We start from the raw sequence: 14,326 nt of genomic DNA on the forward strand, positions 1-14,326 counted from the left end.
GGCATTTGGTCCTAGACACTTTAGCACCTTATATGGCCCACAATACCTGGGACTTAGCTTCTTGAATTCCCCCAAAGATAAGGAACTTTTCTTTGAATGTCACCTTCTTTGAAAACATGTTCTTGCCTTCGCTAATTGGCATATGCCTTTTGTTGATCCTTGGAAACTTGAATGCCTTGCCTTATAGCTTCCATGCTAATCCATTTCTTCCAGCATTTACCTGGATGCTTCCACCCGTAGGGTAGGATCGAAAAAATTTAATGGTGTAAGACAATCTTGCCCATATAGTGCCTAAAAATGAGTAATTTGAATGCTTTGATGGTATGATGCATTGTAGGTGAATTCAACTAAGGGTAGGTATTGGATCCACCATTTGGGTTCCCTATTACAATAAGCTCTCAGTATGTCCTCAATAACTTTGTTGACCCACTTTGTTTGACCATCGATTGGGGATGGTAAGTTGTGTACTGAAGTAGAGCTGGGTTCCTAGAGCTTTGAACAAATGTTTCCAAAAGTTTGAGATGAAGAGGGAATCGCGATTGCTGATGATGGGGTAAACCATGTAACCTAGAATTTTCCTTAATGAAAAGTTTGGTGATATCGGAAGTCTTAGAATTAGTTTTTACAAGAATAAGGTGTGAAACTTTTGTTAACATATCAATGACTACCATTATGGAGTTATATCCTCCTTGTACCAGAGGTAACCCAACTATGAAGTCCATGCTAATATACTCCCATTTCATTTGAGGGATGTCAAGTGGCTAGAGCTTTCCTGACAACTTGACACATTCGGCCTTAATTTGTTGGCAGTTTAGGCATTTGGTGACATGCTTGAGTATATCACCCTTGAGTCTTTCCCAATAGAAGCTTCTTCTGACTGTATTGAGAGTCTTAGCATAACGAGGATGACCAAAAATGGAGAATCGTGACCTTCCCAGAGTATTTTCACTTTTGAGTTCTTGACTTGTAGGAATACATAGTCTTGTCCTCTAATAGGCAAGCTCCTTGTTTATGAAAAAGTCTTGATACTTAGTCTTGAGATTTGGATTTGAATTCTTGATGGAAATTTCTTTTAACAATATTTGATAGCTTGGATCCTTCACTGTCTCTTCTTTAGCCATTTCTATGAGAGGGTTACTGGGCATGAAAATCATTGTAGTAAGAGTTCCATCCCTAGAGGGTTCTTCTAAGATTAGAGCATTAAGGAATGATTTACGGATTAGGGCATCCACAATCATATTCTCCTTGCGTGGTCTATACTTGATTTCAAAGTCAAATTCTTGTAAGGTCTCAATCCATCAGCATTGTATCTCTGGTTGAGTAAAAATCCACTTTAGGCTTTTATGATCAGTGATGACTAGGGAAAACTTATTACTAAGCAGGTAATATCTCCATAATTTAAAGAAGGCATGAATTACAACAAGTAATTCTAGATCATGCGTAGCATAGTCTCTTTTATGGATCCTTAATCTTCTTAAAGCATAGGCTATTGGATGTCCTCCTTGCATAAGCATACAACCCAAAGCTAGAGAGCTTGCGTCAGTTATGATTTTGAATTCTGTGCTTGGGCCAGGTAGCCTTAAGATTGGGGCAATTACCAAACTCTACTTAAGCTTCTCAAAGCTAGATTGTTCGATAGGATGTCCACTACTTTTTTAGAAGATCGGTGAGAGGTGCGGCGATTAAGGCGCAGTCTTTAATGAAGACTCTATACCAGCCCGTTAGCCCTAGAAATCTTTCGCACTTCCTTGACCGTTGTCGGGGGTGGCCAGTCTTGTACATCTTGGACCTTGGCAAGATCCACTAAAATGCCATCTATGGATACTATGAATCCTAAATATTCAATCTGCTTCTTGAAAAGGCACATTTCTTCTTTTTAGCATATAGTTTGTGGGCCCTCATCGTTTCAAGAACTATTCATAGTTGTGGCCCATAGTCTTCTTCATTCTTGGAATATGTTAAGATATCATCAAAGAAGACGAGGATGAAGTTGTCAAGGTAGGGTCAAAAAATGCCTTGCATCAACCTATTGAAGGTGGCAAGAGCATTTGTTAACCCAAATGACATCACAAGAAACTGATAATGACCGTACCTTGTGTTAAAAGCAACTGTAGGGATATGTTCCTCTCTAATTCTTATTTGATAATATCCTAATCTGAGATCAATATTTGAAAAGATCTTTGCTCCTTGGAGCGATCAAGCAACTCATCTATCCTAGGAATTAGATATTTGTTTTTCAATGTCACCTAGTTTAATCCATAGTAATCGATACAAAGGCAGAGTGTTCCATCTTTCTTTTTCTGAAATAGTACCGAGGCTCCCCATGGTGAACTACTTGGCCGGATGTATCCCTGGTCTAATAACAGCTTGAGTTGTTCTTTTAGCTTAATGGCTTCAAGAATTGACATTTGGTAGGGCCGTTGGCAAACGGGGGCAGCGCCTAGAATGAGTTGAATTTTGTGATCTACTTCCATTGCTGGTGAAAGCTCTACCATGTCTTTTGGAAAAATATATGTATATTATTTTCCCTACTTCTCCCTCAATGGTTACTCGTTCTCCCTTTGAGTTTTGAAATGTGATTTGGCCCTTTTCACAATGGATATGGACATTATTTGGAATTAACCAATCCATTCCTCTAGCAGACATTCATTAGCCCCGAGGTTCATAATTTGAAAGTTTATTTTAGAAGAATTGCCACCCAAGCTAAATTTGACCTTACTATTTTGTTGTGTTGATATAACTTCTTTGCCATTTGCTAACTCCACAAGCAATCTAGGTGAAAAGTAGTGTTTATGCCTAATCTTTTCGCACATTTTGGTGATACAAAAGAGTGGTTACTTCCACAATCAATTAAAATTCGAAAGGGTTTACCTTGATAATTTGTCGGTGTTTGAATTATTGAGAATTGGCAATTTGGACTCTTATTATTGAGAGTAGCGTGCACTTTGGCTCTTTTCATATCGAATTCCATTGTGGGATCTTTATCATTATTGATCTCCTTTAGGTTTATTCCAGTAACCTTTACCCTGCCATCTTGGTCTTGCTCATAGGAAATTGACCTTGGCCAATCTTCAGGCATTGCCTCTTGAAATGCCTAGTTCCTTTTAATAGAAGCACCTTGGAGTCTCATTGCTCCTTCATGTTGGTATAAAGCTTTCCACTGCATTTGATTTGGCCTTCTTTGTCTTGTTTGGTTGGTACTGCCCTTGGGCTCTCTTTGCATAACCTTGGAAGTTGCCCTTACCCTGACTGTTTCTGTTCCAAATTTTTGCACTTCTTGGCATTTTTTCAATCTCCTGAACTATTGGAGCTACTTGAATCAATACATCGCGTAAATCTGATGACCTCATTGATTCAAGACGTGTATTCAAGGGCCGATTTAGACCATTGCAAAATTTGGATACTTGCTATAAAACATCTATCGTAGGTGCATATTTTAGAAGTGTTACGAATTTGGAGTAGTAGGCTTCTAGGCTTAGGCTTAACTGCTTTAGATTGAAGAACTTGTTCATCTTATGGGCTTGATATGTGGGCAGAAGATATCTCCCATGCACAACGTCCTTAATCTTGTCCCAAATGATAGCACTTTTTTCATACATTCTTTGGTCCTTGCACCATTATTTCCACCAAAGACGGACATCTCTTGTGATTTTTAGTTTGGCAATCATGGCCTGATTTGACAATGTAGTTCCTGCAATAGTAGTGAAATAATCTTCCATAGATTCAATCCATGTTTCTGTTTTAGTTGGAATGTCTCTCCATTACCATCAAACTTTGGTGGTTTGTATTGCTTGAGAAGAAATTTCTTTTCTTAAGCTTCTATAATATTGAGATTCGGGGTGACGTTTTGAGGAATTATGCAATTTTTAAATCAATTTTCCCTTTAACCATATTCAAGAAAGATGTTTACTTACTTAATCTAGCTCGTTAATTTAGGAAGGAAATTACGTAGTACTACTTGTCCTCGATAATGATCACGGTTTATACTTCAAAAGAGAGTTTTACTTTTAATTTAAAAAATCTCATCAAACGAATAATATCTATCCACTATTTCTAATTTATCAAACAGATGTACAAAAATAAAATTTTATGTCATGTTGAGAGTGGAAAAAGACTGAATTTTTGACTTATTTTTGTTGTTTTTGAGGTCTGAATGATTGATTTTTGGTGGATTTAGAGTGATGTATGGTTATAATGGAAGTATTTGAGAGTGTTTTGGATGATATTGATTATGTTTTGGAAGTTCATGATGATTCTCAATGGAGATATGAGGTTCTATGATGTTCTGATAGGTTCTGTATACCTTCTGTATAGCTTCCGTTTTGTTCTGATTGTCTTCTGTATGAAGCATGGATTGATGATTGATGAAGATTGAGATCTTGTGAAAGCTTATTGAATAGTTTTTGAGAGTTTGGAATGGTTTGAGTATGAGTTATGAGGTTTTGATGACCTTCTGTAACCTTCTATAGATCTTTTGTAGAGCTTCTGTCTCTGCTTTGTAACTGTACTGTAGCTGTTCTGGTACTGTTCTATGACTGTTCTGTAGACCTTCTGTAAGTGCTCTGTAGAAAGTATGTGTGACTTTGGGAAAGTTTTCTAACCTTTGGAAGGGATGAATCTAAGTTCAAAAGAGCTAAAACAGGTGGAAGAAACAGCTGCTAAGGATTGAAGAGAAGACTAAGTGACAGTGACAGTAGTGAGTTGTGAAAAGACATTGTAATGGCTCTGGTGACTCTTCATATCAGACATACCTCTTGGGAGTGTTGAGATGACAAGCTCAACACATGCAGACATTGATGATGGACCGCCTAGTTAGATGGGTCCACACATCTACACTTAGCATGTCGGTGGTCATTATGACTCTCACATGGCCACTGACTCATTACTTATTATATTCAGGTTGTTACACCTATTTACAGCTGGCATAGTTATAACGCCAGTCGACTAGTGTAGTGGTTATGCATTGTTTGACTTAGTAGGCCACTTTCCTTTATGTTGTATCTTATCTATACTTTGTGTACATTGTAAAAGTGTGTGGAAGAAGAAGAAGAAATCAGCAAGAAAACGTTTTGGCCTCCATCTCTCTTCTTGTCTCTTGAGTGAGCTTCTCCTTGTGCATTCTGTGTGTGTTCGGCGTAGCATCTTGAGCAACTCCCCCCACCACGCGATTCTTGACTTGGTATCAGAGCCGTGCCACTGAGAGAGGCTAATTTCGAAGGCTGAAGTGAAGGAGAAGAAGCAAGGTTCGAGCAAGCAAGCCACGGGTAAGAAGCTCTCCCATCCTTCCACTCTTTCTCTTGGATAGTGCCTGTGGAGGCACCGGAAGCAGGGCAGAGCAAAAATCTCAGATTGCAGTGAGATCTGGTGTGCGTGAAGAGCACTGTGTATTTTGGGCATTTGAGGCCATTTCAGGGCCCGTTTGGGCATTTGAGGCCGTTTCAGGGCCCGTTTTAGAGCCACAAGGTTGTGGACAACAGTTTCAGGGTACACTGTGACTTTGACTGTATTGACCGAAAGTGGGTGCACAGGTTACAGATTTCATATCTGTAAGTTCAAAAGTGCTTACAAGTGAGTAAACACAAGGTTTATTTGCAAACAGGTTGCAGATTGCATGTATTGTTGAGCAGACAGTGAAAAAGGTTATCCGGTGTATTGTTGTGCACTACAGGTCGAGGGCTGTAGAAGATTTGCTACTGTTGGTATTAATTTTGTGATAATGGCAGAGAACAGTGGAAGTCCCTTCATTGAGAAGCTCGACAAGAACAACTACCCTTCATGGAAGTTCCGTGTCACGAACTTCCTTATTGGAAAAGGCCTCTACAAGTTTGTTTTAGGTGAAGAAAAGGAGCCGGAGGTGAGTGATCCTCCAACAGCAGAAGAGACAAAGGCACGGAAGGAATGGAATGCAAAGGATAAAAAGTTCATGTATTAGTTGTCTGCAGTAATTGACAATAATATGCTGGGACACATTAGAAATGCAGAGAATTCATATGCAGCTTGGACCATACTTGAAAGTATATTTTCTGTAAATACAAAGGCACGAAAGATTCAACTCAAGCAAGAGTTGAATACATTAAAGAAAGGGAAGATGTCTATCAATGAGTATGCACTGAAGGTAAGAAGCATTGCAGATGCATTGGCAGCGATTGATGCAATGCCCGATGATGATGATTTGGTGTCGTCTACCTTGGGTGGACTTAACAATGAAAAGGCTTGGAAGTCTTTTGTAACTTCCGTATATGTCAGAAAGCCATTTCCAGATTTCGATGAGTTGGTCTCCCTTATGATCACTGAAGAGATCAACATGCAGAGTGAGACATTTGAAAGAAGTGGTGAACAAGTCCAAGCTTTCTACTCCAGTTTAGGAAGGGGATGTGGCAGGTTCTCTTCAAGAGGCTGTGGTACAGGACGTGGTAGTGACAACCAGCAAAACAGATTGAATCAGCAATTTGGCGATATGCAGGTTTCAGGAGGTTGTGGTAACTTTAGAGGCAGGGGGAGCTTTAGAGGAAGAGGTGGATGGCAGAACAGAGGTTCTAACAACTCTGGTATTGTATGTCACTACTGTGGCAAAACAGGTCATATTGCAACCCAATGTTATGCTAAGAAAGACGATATTTGCAATGGTAAGTTGCAGCAAGGAAACTATGCATCGTCTTCACGACAGAATGAAGACAAAAATGAATGTCTGTTTGTTATGTAGCATATGTTGAATGCTGTTATAGGAAAGGGAACGCATGATGATGTTTGGTATGTTGATTCAGGTGCATCCAATCATATGACCAGCCATGCAGAATGGTTTGGAGAGATACAGGATTTGCAAAATGCAGGTTATGTGCAGACGGGTGATGATTCATGCCACCCAATTTCACACATTGGAAAAGTTCCCTTATCCTTGCATGATGGTAAGACAAAGAGTCTCTCAGATGTATTACATGTTCCATCTATTACAAAGAACTTGGTGTCAGTGGGTCAGATGGTGGAGCAAGGGCTGCAAGTCAGATTTAATGCAAAGGGCTGCTTTGTAGAAGACTTCAATGACAAGTGCAGGTTAGTTGCAAAGGGAAGTAGAGTTGGATGTATGTTTACTTTGGATGCTGGAATTCCTACTATGGATGCTGCTATGTATGCTAAAGGAAAAGGTGTTATTGCAGACATTGAAATTTGGCACAAACGCATTGGACATGTAAATGTACAAAGGCTGAAATTAATGCAGTCCAAAGGGTTGGTTACAGGTTTGCATACATTTAGAGTTGCAGATTTTCATAAGGTATGCGAAGCATATCAGTTTGGTAAGCAGGCAAGACAACCCTTTTCACATGACAAAGATGTAAGCAGAAATATCCTTGATGTTGTGCATACAGACATTTGGGGGCCTACACAAAATGTATCTCTTGGAGGCAGTTCATACTTTGTCACATTTATTGATGATTGTTCTAGAAAGCTGTGGGTATATTTTATTAAGGAAATGAGTGAAGCATTTGAGCACTTTAGAACTTTCAAGGCTACAGTTGAAAGAGAAACAGGCTTGAAAGTAAAGTGCTTGAGGTCAGATGGAGGGGGAGAGTACCTCTCAAATGAGTTCAGTGATTTTCTGAGGTCTCATGGGATAAAGAGACAGTTCACATGCAGGTATACCCCACAGCAAAATGGGGTTGCAGAAAGGAAAAACAAGCATATTGCAGAAGTTGCACGTGCCTTGATGGCTGAAAAGAATATGCCTAAGCATTTTTGGTCTGAGGCTGTTCATACTGCTGTTTATATTATGAACAGAACTCCCACAGCTGCAGTTCATGGTATGACCCCCGAAGAATGTTTTACAGGTAAGAAGCCTGATGTTTCACACTTGAAAGTGTTTGGCTGCATTGCGTATGTTCATGTGCCAGATGAGTTGCGGAAGAAACTAGATCCAAAGGCTAAAAAGTGTGTCTTTATTGGATACTCTTTAGAGCAGAAAGGGTATAGCTGTTACAACCCTGTCACATGTAAGTTCAGAGTGAGCAGGGATGTCATCTTTGATGAAATGAGTAGTTGGTATGCATCTAGTGGTGATGCATTGTTGATGATGATGATCATGACACTCATGTGCAGGCTGAAAAGCAAGAATCACGGACTCTTAGTGGACCAGAGACATCATCTGGTAGTCCTTGGTCTGGGAGACTAAGGAGTACCTCTACATCTTCGGGTGCATCTAGTAGCACTACAGGTAAAGACAAAGGAAAGAATAAAGTGTCAGAAGGCATTGATGCAGTTCTTGATGGAGACTCCAGTGGCTCAGAGAGCTTGGATGATGAGCTTGGCATTCCTTCAGTGAGGACTCCAGGTGTGCAGAGAGCACGTGTTAATGCAAAGACTCCATTGAGTGATCCAGTGGTACGCAGGTCTAGCAGGGTGAGATACCCTATTAAAAGATTTGGTTTTGAAGGTTATGCAGCTCACCATTATGCTTATATGGTGAAACTAGTTGAGGATGTTGAACCCGCATGTTTTGAGGAGGCTGTTGGTCATGCTCATTGGGATGCAGCAATGGATGAGGAGATGGCTGCATTAGAGGCCAACAAGACTTGGGATCTAGTATCATTGCTGACGGGCAAGAAAGCCATTGGATGTAAGTGGGTTTATAAGATTAAGCACAATGCAGATGGTTCTATTAGTAGGTACAAAGCTAGGCTGGTTGCAAAAGGCTATGCTCAGACATATGGCATAGATTATGATAAAACCTTCAGTCCAGTTGCTAGGAGGGAAACTGTCAGATGTGTGATTGCTTTGGCAGCAGCCAAAGGTTGGAGGTTGCAGCAAATGGATGTGAAGAATGCCTTCTTGCATGGTGATTTGCAAGAAGAAGTGTATATGGATCAGCTAGCAGGTTATGAAGATTTAGAGCATCCCACGTATGTGTGCAGGTTGAAGAAGGCACTCTATGGGCTCAAGCAAGCACCTAGAGCATGGTCTGACAAGATCATAGAGTATCTTGTCAATATTGGTTTTTATGTTTCTAATGCTAATCACTCACTTTATGTGAGAAAGGGAGATGCAGGTTTGGTCATCATAGTCATCTATGTGGATGACTTGATTATTACAGGGATTGCTGAAGTCAAGGATTTTCTGAAGGAGAAGTTTGAGATGAAGGATTTAGGTGAGCTAAGGTACTTCCTTGGCATTGAGGTGATCAGATGTGATGATGGTATATGGTTGTCCCAAAGACAGTATGGCTTGGATATGTTGTTCAAGTATGGTATGACAGCATGCAAACCACTTTCAGTCCCGTTGGAGCAGAATGTAAAGTTGAGTGCTGATGTTGGGGATGAGATAGAAGACCCTACTATGTTCAGGAGGATAGTGTGGAGTTTGATCTACATGACCATTACAAGGCCAGACTTGAGCTACGTTGTTGGTCTTGTGAGTTAGTTTATGCAAGTACTTAGAAAGCCACATTTGGATCCAGTCATATGCATATTGAGATATGTGAAGTCCACATTACATTATGGACTTTTTAATGAGGCAGGTACAGATGTACAAGTGTTTGGATACACAGATGCAGATTGGGCTGGTAGTATGTCTGATAGAAGATCTACCAGTGGATACATGTTCTCTCTTGGTAGTGTAGCAGTTGCTTGGAGCAGCAAAAAGCAATCTACAGTTGCTTTGTCGAGTACAGAGGCTGAGTATAGAGGTGTTGCTGTTGCAGCATGTGAGGTAGTATGGCTGCAAAAGTTATTGGCTGATTTGGATGTGCAGGTGGAAGGTCCAGTTGCCATTTATTGTGACAACATGAGCAGTATACAGTTGGCTAGGAACCCTGTGTTCCATGCCAGGACAAAATATATTGAGGTACACTACCACTTTGTGAGAGAGAAGGTACTAGCAGGTGAGATTGACTTGGTGTATGTCAGCACACAGAATCAGATAGCTGACATCTTCACAAAGGCGTTGGGTACAGAGAAGCTTCAAAAGTTTCGAAGCTTACTTGGAGTTGCAGAGATGCAGTTGAGCTTGAGGGGGAGTGTTGAGATGACAAGCTTAACACATGCAAACATTGATGATGGACCGCCTAGTTAGATGGGTCCACACGTCTATACTTAGCACGTCGGTGGTCATTAGGACTCTCACATGGCCACTGACTCATTACTTATTATATTCAGGTTGTTACACCTATTTACAGCTGGCATAGTTATAGCGCCAGTCGACTAGTGTAGTCGGTTATGCATTGTTTGACTTAGTAGACCACTTTCCTTTATGTTGTATCTTATCTATACTTTGTATACATTGTAAAAGTGTGTGGAACAAGAAGAAGAAATCAGCAAGAAAACGTTTTGGCCTCCATCTCTCTTCTTGTCTCTTGAGTGAGCTTCTCCTTGTGCATTCTGTGTGTGTTTGGCGCAGCATCTTGAGCAACTCCCCCCACCACGCGATTCTTGATAGGGAGGTGCATTCACGACCTAAGAAGGATTATTGAGGGTTATTATGAGAGTATTGTAGTGAGGATATGATGTACTATTGATGGAGAGAGAGAGAGAGAGAGAGAGAGAGAGTCAGAGATAATCAAATCTATGAAAACAGTGTGATTGTATATGAGAAATTGAGGAAGAGAACTATGAAGATATTGAAGATGAATAATATGTGATGTATTTCCATTCAAAGATGGTGTATTCCCTTTTGTTCTTTATTATTTTGATGGATTTTGTGAAAATGTTGAAGAATGTGGTTGATTCTATTAAATCCGTGGGAGATATCTACTATGATGCTGCGTGAAGAATTGCTGTTTTCTTTATTTTGATGATCAAAAGAATGAAATAAAAGCTTGTTGATATTACAAGATAGATTTTCTTGCAAGATAATTCCCTTTTCCTTGGTGTTCCTCTTGGGGCTCCATGTTTTTGGTGCGTAGCCGGGGAAACTTGCCATCAACAAGCACCAAAAGAGGCTGAAAATGAAGGAAATGGCATTGCCAAGAAGAGAAGAATTCAATGGATGTTTGTAAAGTTCCTTCTTCCACTGAAGAGTTGGAATTTCTCATAATCAAAGCTACTTTCCACAAGAAGTTCATCCCACAATGGTGGAAACACATCACCATCATGATGCATGCTCTATGTGGTGGACTGTTTCCTCTTCCTGTTGAAGCAGCAGAAACTTGCATCTTGGTGGCAAACTGTTTGGGAACAAACTAAAGAGCAGAAACACAGAGAATGACCATCAATGGAAGATTTGGCATTCATTGAGAAGTTTCCAGACATCATCAAGTGGGAGATTGTGAAGAAGCTTCAGGAGTCTTGGTTTGTAGAGGTTCACGAAGACAAGAAGGAAAAAAGTTGGAATTTGTTCGTGGATGCTCAATAGCAAGATACATGGGATGCTTGGTGCACTAATAATCTTCTGTTTGTTCAATTAGCAATCCACTGGAAGTTGGTAGACAGAGTGTTTTTCACAACATACACTATTGAAACCCTCAGAAGCTGGCATTATTATAATGACGCAACAATGATCCTAAGAAGAATGAGTTTTGATACTTTTAGAACAGAATATCTTCCCCTATGTAGTGGTTTGAAAGCTGAATTCAGAGATGTTGAAAAGAAAGAAGTAGAGGAGATGTTGGCCAAATAATCTATTAGAGACTGAAGCCCCCTCTGACACTATCCTGTTGAGTCCAGAACAACTGGTTGAAGCCAACCCCCTGATGAATGATGCACTAAAGAGGCAAGCGTTGGAACGAGTCCAGAGGTACATGAGAAGAGAGAAGGCAAAAATCAAAGCTAAGAATGAGCTCCCAGCAGAAGCTTCCTTTGACGCCCTAAAAGCATTCTTTACAGAAGTCCCCATGGCAACTCAAGGTCCCCTTCCTAGTCAGATTCATCCTGGAAATATTGATGATAGGTCAGCAAATGTAGTCCCATTGCCAATTTTTAAGGGAGAGTACAATGAAGACCCTGATCTTCATGTAGCAGAGTTTATGGTAGTATGTGTGGCTAACAATGCCAGAACCTATTAACCCTCAAACAAACGAAGGTGAAAAATCCGGAAAAGCTAAAGTAGAAGACAAAGACAAAGATCAAGGAAAAGGGAAACAGAAGACAAAGACGCACAAGGAGAAGAGTCTTAAATAAGGGAGAAAGGCGCACAAGGAAAAGCGCAAGTCAAAACTTTTGTAAAAGAGCGCAAGTGCATCATGGTTTAATTCATGGAGCGCCGGGCTCTCACCCGTGCAATTTGTAAATGTAGATGGGCGGTGGAAAGGAAGCTAGGAAGATAGAAGGACAATGGGAAAAAGGGCCAAGGCTACGGCCGGCCATGTAAAAAGGGGAAAAGGGGATGACCGCCCAAAAGAGATTTAGGGTTTTGTATATAAAGTTGAAAAGTGAATGAGAAGCTCATTCTTGTGTGTGGCAAAAGCTTCTTCTTCTTCTTCTCTTGTTTCTTGCCTTCTTGCTTGTGCTTGAGAGAGGGATTGAGAGAGTGTGAGGGAGTGATAATGTGAGAGTGAGGGATCTTGGAGAATAGGCTCTCCATCTTCTCTCTTCATCTTCTCCTCCTCTCTTCTCTTCTCTTGTCTCGCGCGTGGCTATGGAGGATGAAGCTCATGGGAGAGGGATTGAGGTTGCTTGAGCTTGCCTCAAGGATCATGGAGCTACCAGTGTGCAAGAAAGAGGAGGGCACTCGATCGAGCATCAAGGTAAGCTCACTACACCCATAAGGTAGGCATTGCGCGTCGGCTATGTGAGAGGTAGCCATGGCTGCTCGGTTCGAAACACTTGAGCATAAGTGGTCTGTAGGTCTCGGGGTAGAGCTTGAAGCTCCCCTCCATTTTTGTTCTGTTTCCGGGACCAACGGATTCAAGCCTTGAGCGCTTGCACGCTTCGAATCGAGCATCGAAGTAAGGGCTTTCCCCGAACCGGTGCTTGAGATAGGTAGGAAGCGAGGGGGTTGAAGATGGTATTTGATCTCCTTGGCAAGTAGGTTTTTTGCTTTTTTTGAGATTTATGTTGTGAGATGGAGTAGTGTAGGTATTTACTTTGTGATTTGTACGCATTTAGGATAGGAAAAAACAAAGAAAAAGAAGCAAATAGTAGGGTTTTCTGTTGTTGTATAACAGGCTAAAATAGGGAAATAGGGGCACAAATCCTTGGAGTGCCGTTTGATTCGAGCATCATAGTGATTCCAGGCATGTCTGGCACTTCCTTGTAGTGTTTTGTACCTATTTGGAAGGCGCTGAACGATTCAGTGTAGTAGACGTCAGCCTAGAGGCATCGCATGCAACTCGCGGGACGTCAGTCGCATTGTTCGACCAGGCTGTCTGATAACCCAAAATTTATGCAAGAAAAAGGTACAAAATGTGGTCTACATTGGCAAAAAAATAAAATCAAGCAGCTATCATTGATAATACTCTTTGTAATTTGCCATGGTATTTTAGTGGGTCCGCATTGTAAAGCCATGAGCATGAGAAGTAGTGTGTGTGTTTGCAAAAGTTGAAAGGTTTTAATGTTTCAATGTTCATAGACCTCCTTTCTAAGGTCTAAGAATGCTCATGTAAAACAAACCCTTAAAGGAATATGAAAAGGTGGAAATGAAGAGCCATGCAATTTGTGGGAAAAGGTGGTTTGGGGAGTTACAACTTCTCTTCCTCTCCTTTATCTAACTTCTTGCACGTATCTTCTTTTCTCTCTTGCATTGGCACAACTCTTGCTCTCTTTCCTTTATTGTGCTTTCTTGCTTTATCTCTTCCATGGAAGGAGAGAGTGAGGATGAAGATGATGGCCATATTTCTCGTGTGCCATATTTTTGTGTGTGTGAGAATGGTTTCTTGTTGAGAGGAAGGGTGTTTCTTGCAAGTTTTTAAGGGCACGGGCATTGTAGATGCCACCATGAGGCCTGCTCTCTTGGTAGATTAGGTGCTATCCTTGGGCTGTTCACTGTCCGAGTCTCAGAATCGGACAAACCAGTCCAGAATCAGACCAGTCCAAAATCGGACCACCAGAATTGGACCAGTCCATAATCGGACATTCGGACAACCATTCGATCGGACCATCTTGTCCGATCGGACCACTCGGACCAACCCATCCGATTTTGGAAATCGGACCACCTGGAATCGGACCACCCAGAATTGGACCACCTAGAATTGGACCGTCCGACTACTAGAATCGGACCACCCTGTCCGATCCGATTCCCAGAATCGAACCACTTTGAAAATTGGACCACTTTTTTGATCGGACTCCCAGAATCGGACGTGACCAAAATCGGACCACTGGTCCGATCGAACCAACCCAAAATCGGACGTCCGATTCTGATAATCGGACTCGTGAAAATCGGACATCTGAGAATCGGACAGAAAACT

This window comes from Lygodium microphyllum, chromosome 16, assembly GCF_053477565.2.
Source record: "Lygodium microphyllum isolate KBCC chromosome 16, Lygodium_microphyllum_v1.1.10, whole genome shotgun sequence".
Taxonomy (NCBI): domain Eukaryota; kingdom Viridiplantae; phylum Streptophyta; class Polypodiopsida; order Schizaeales; family Lygodiaceae; genus Lygodium; species Lygodium microphyllum.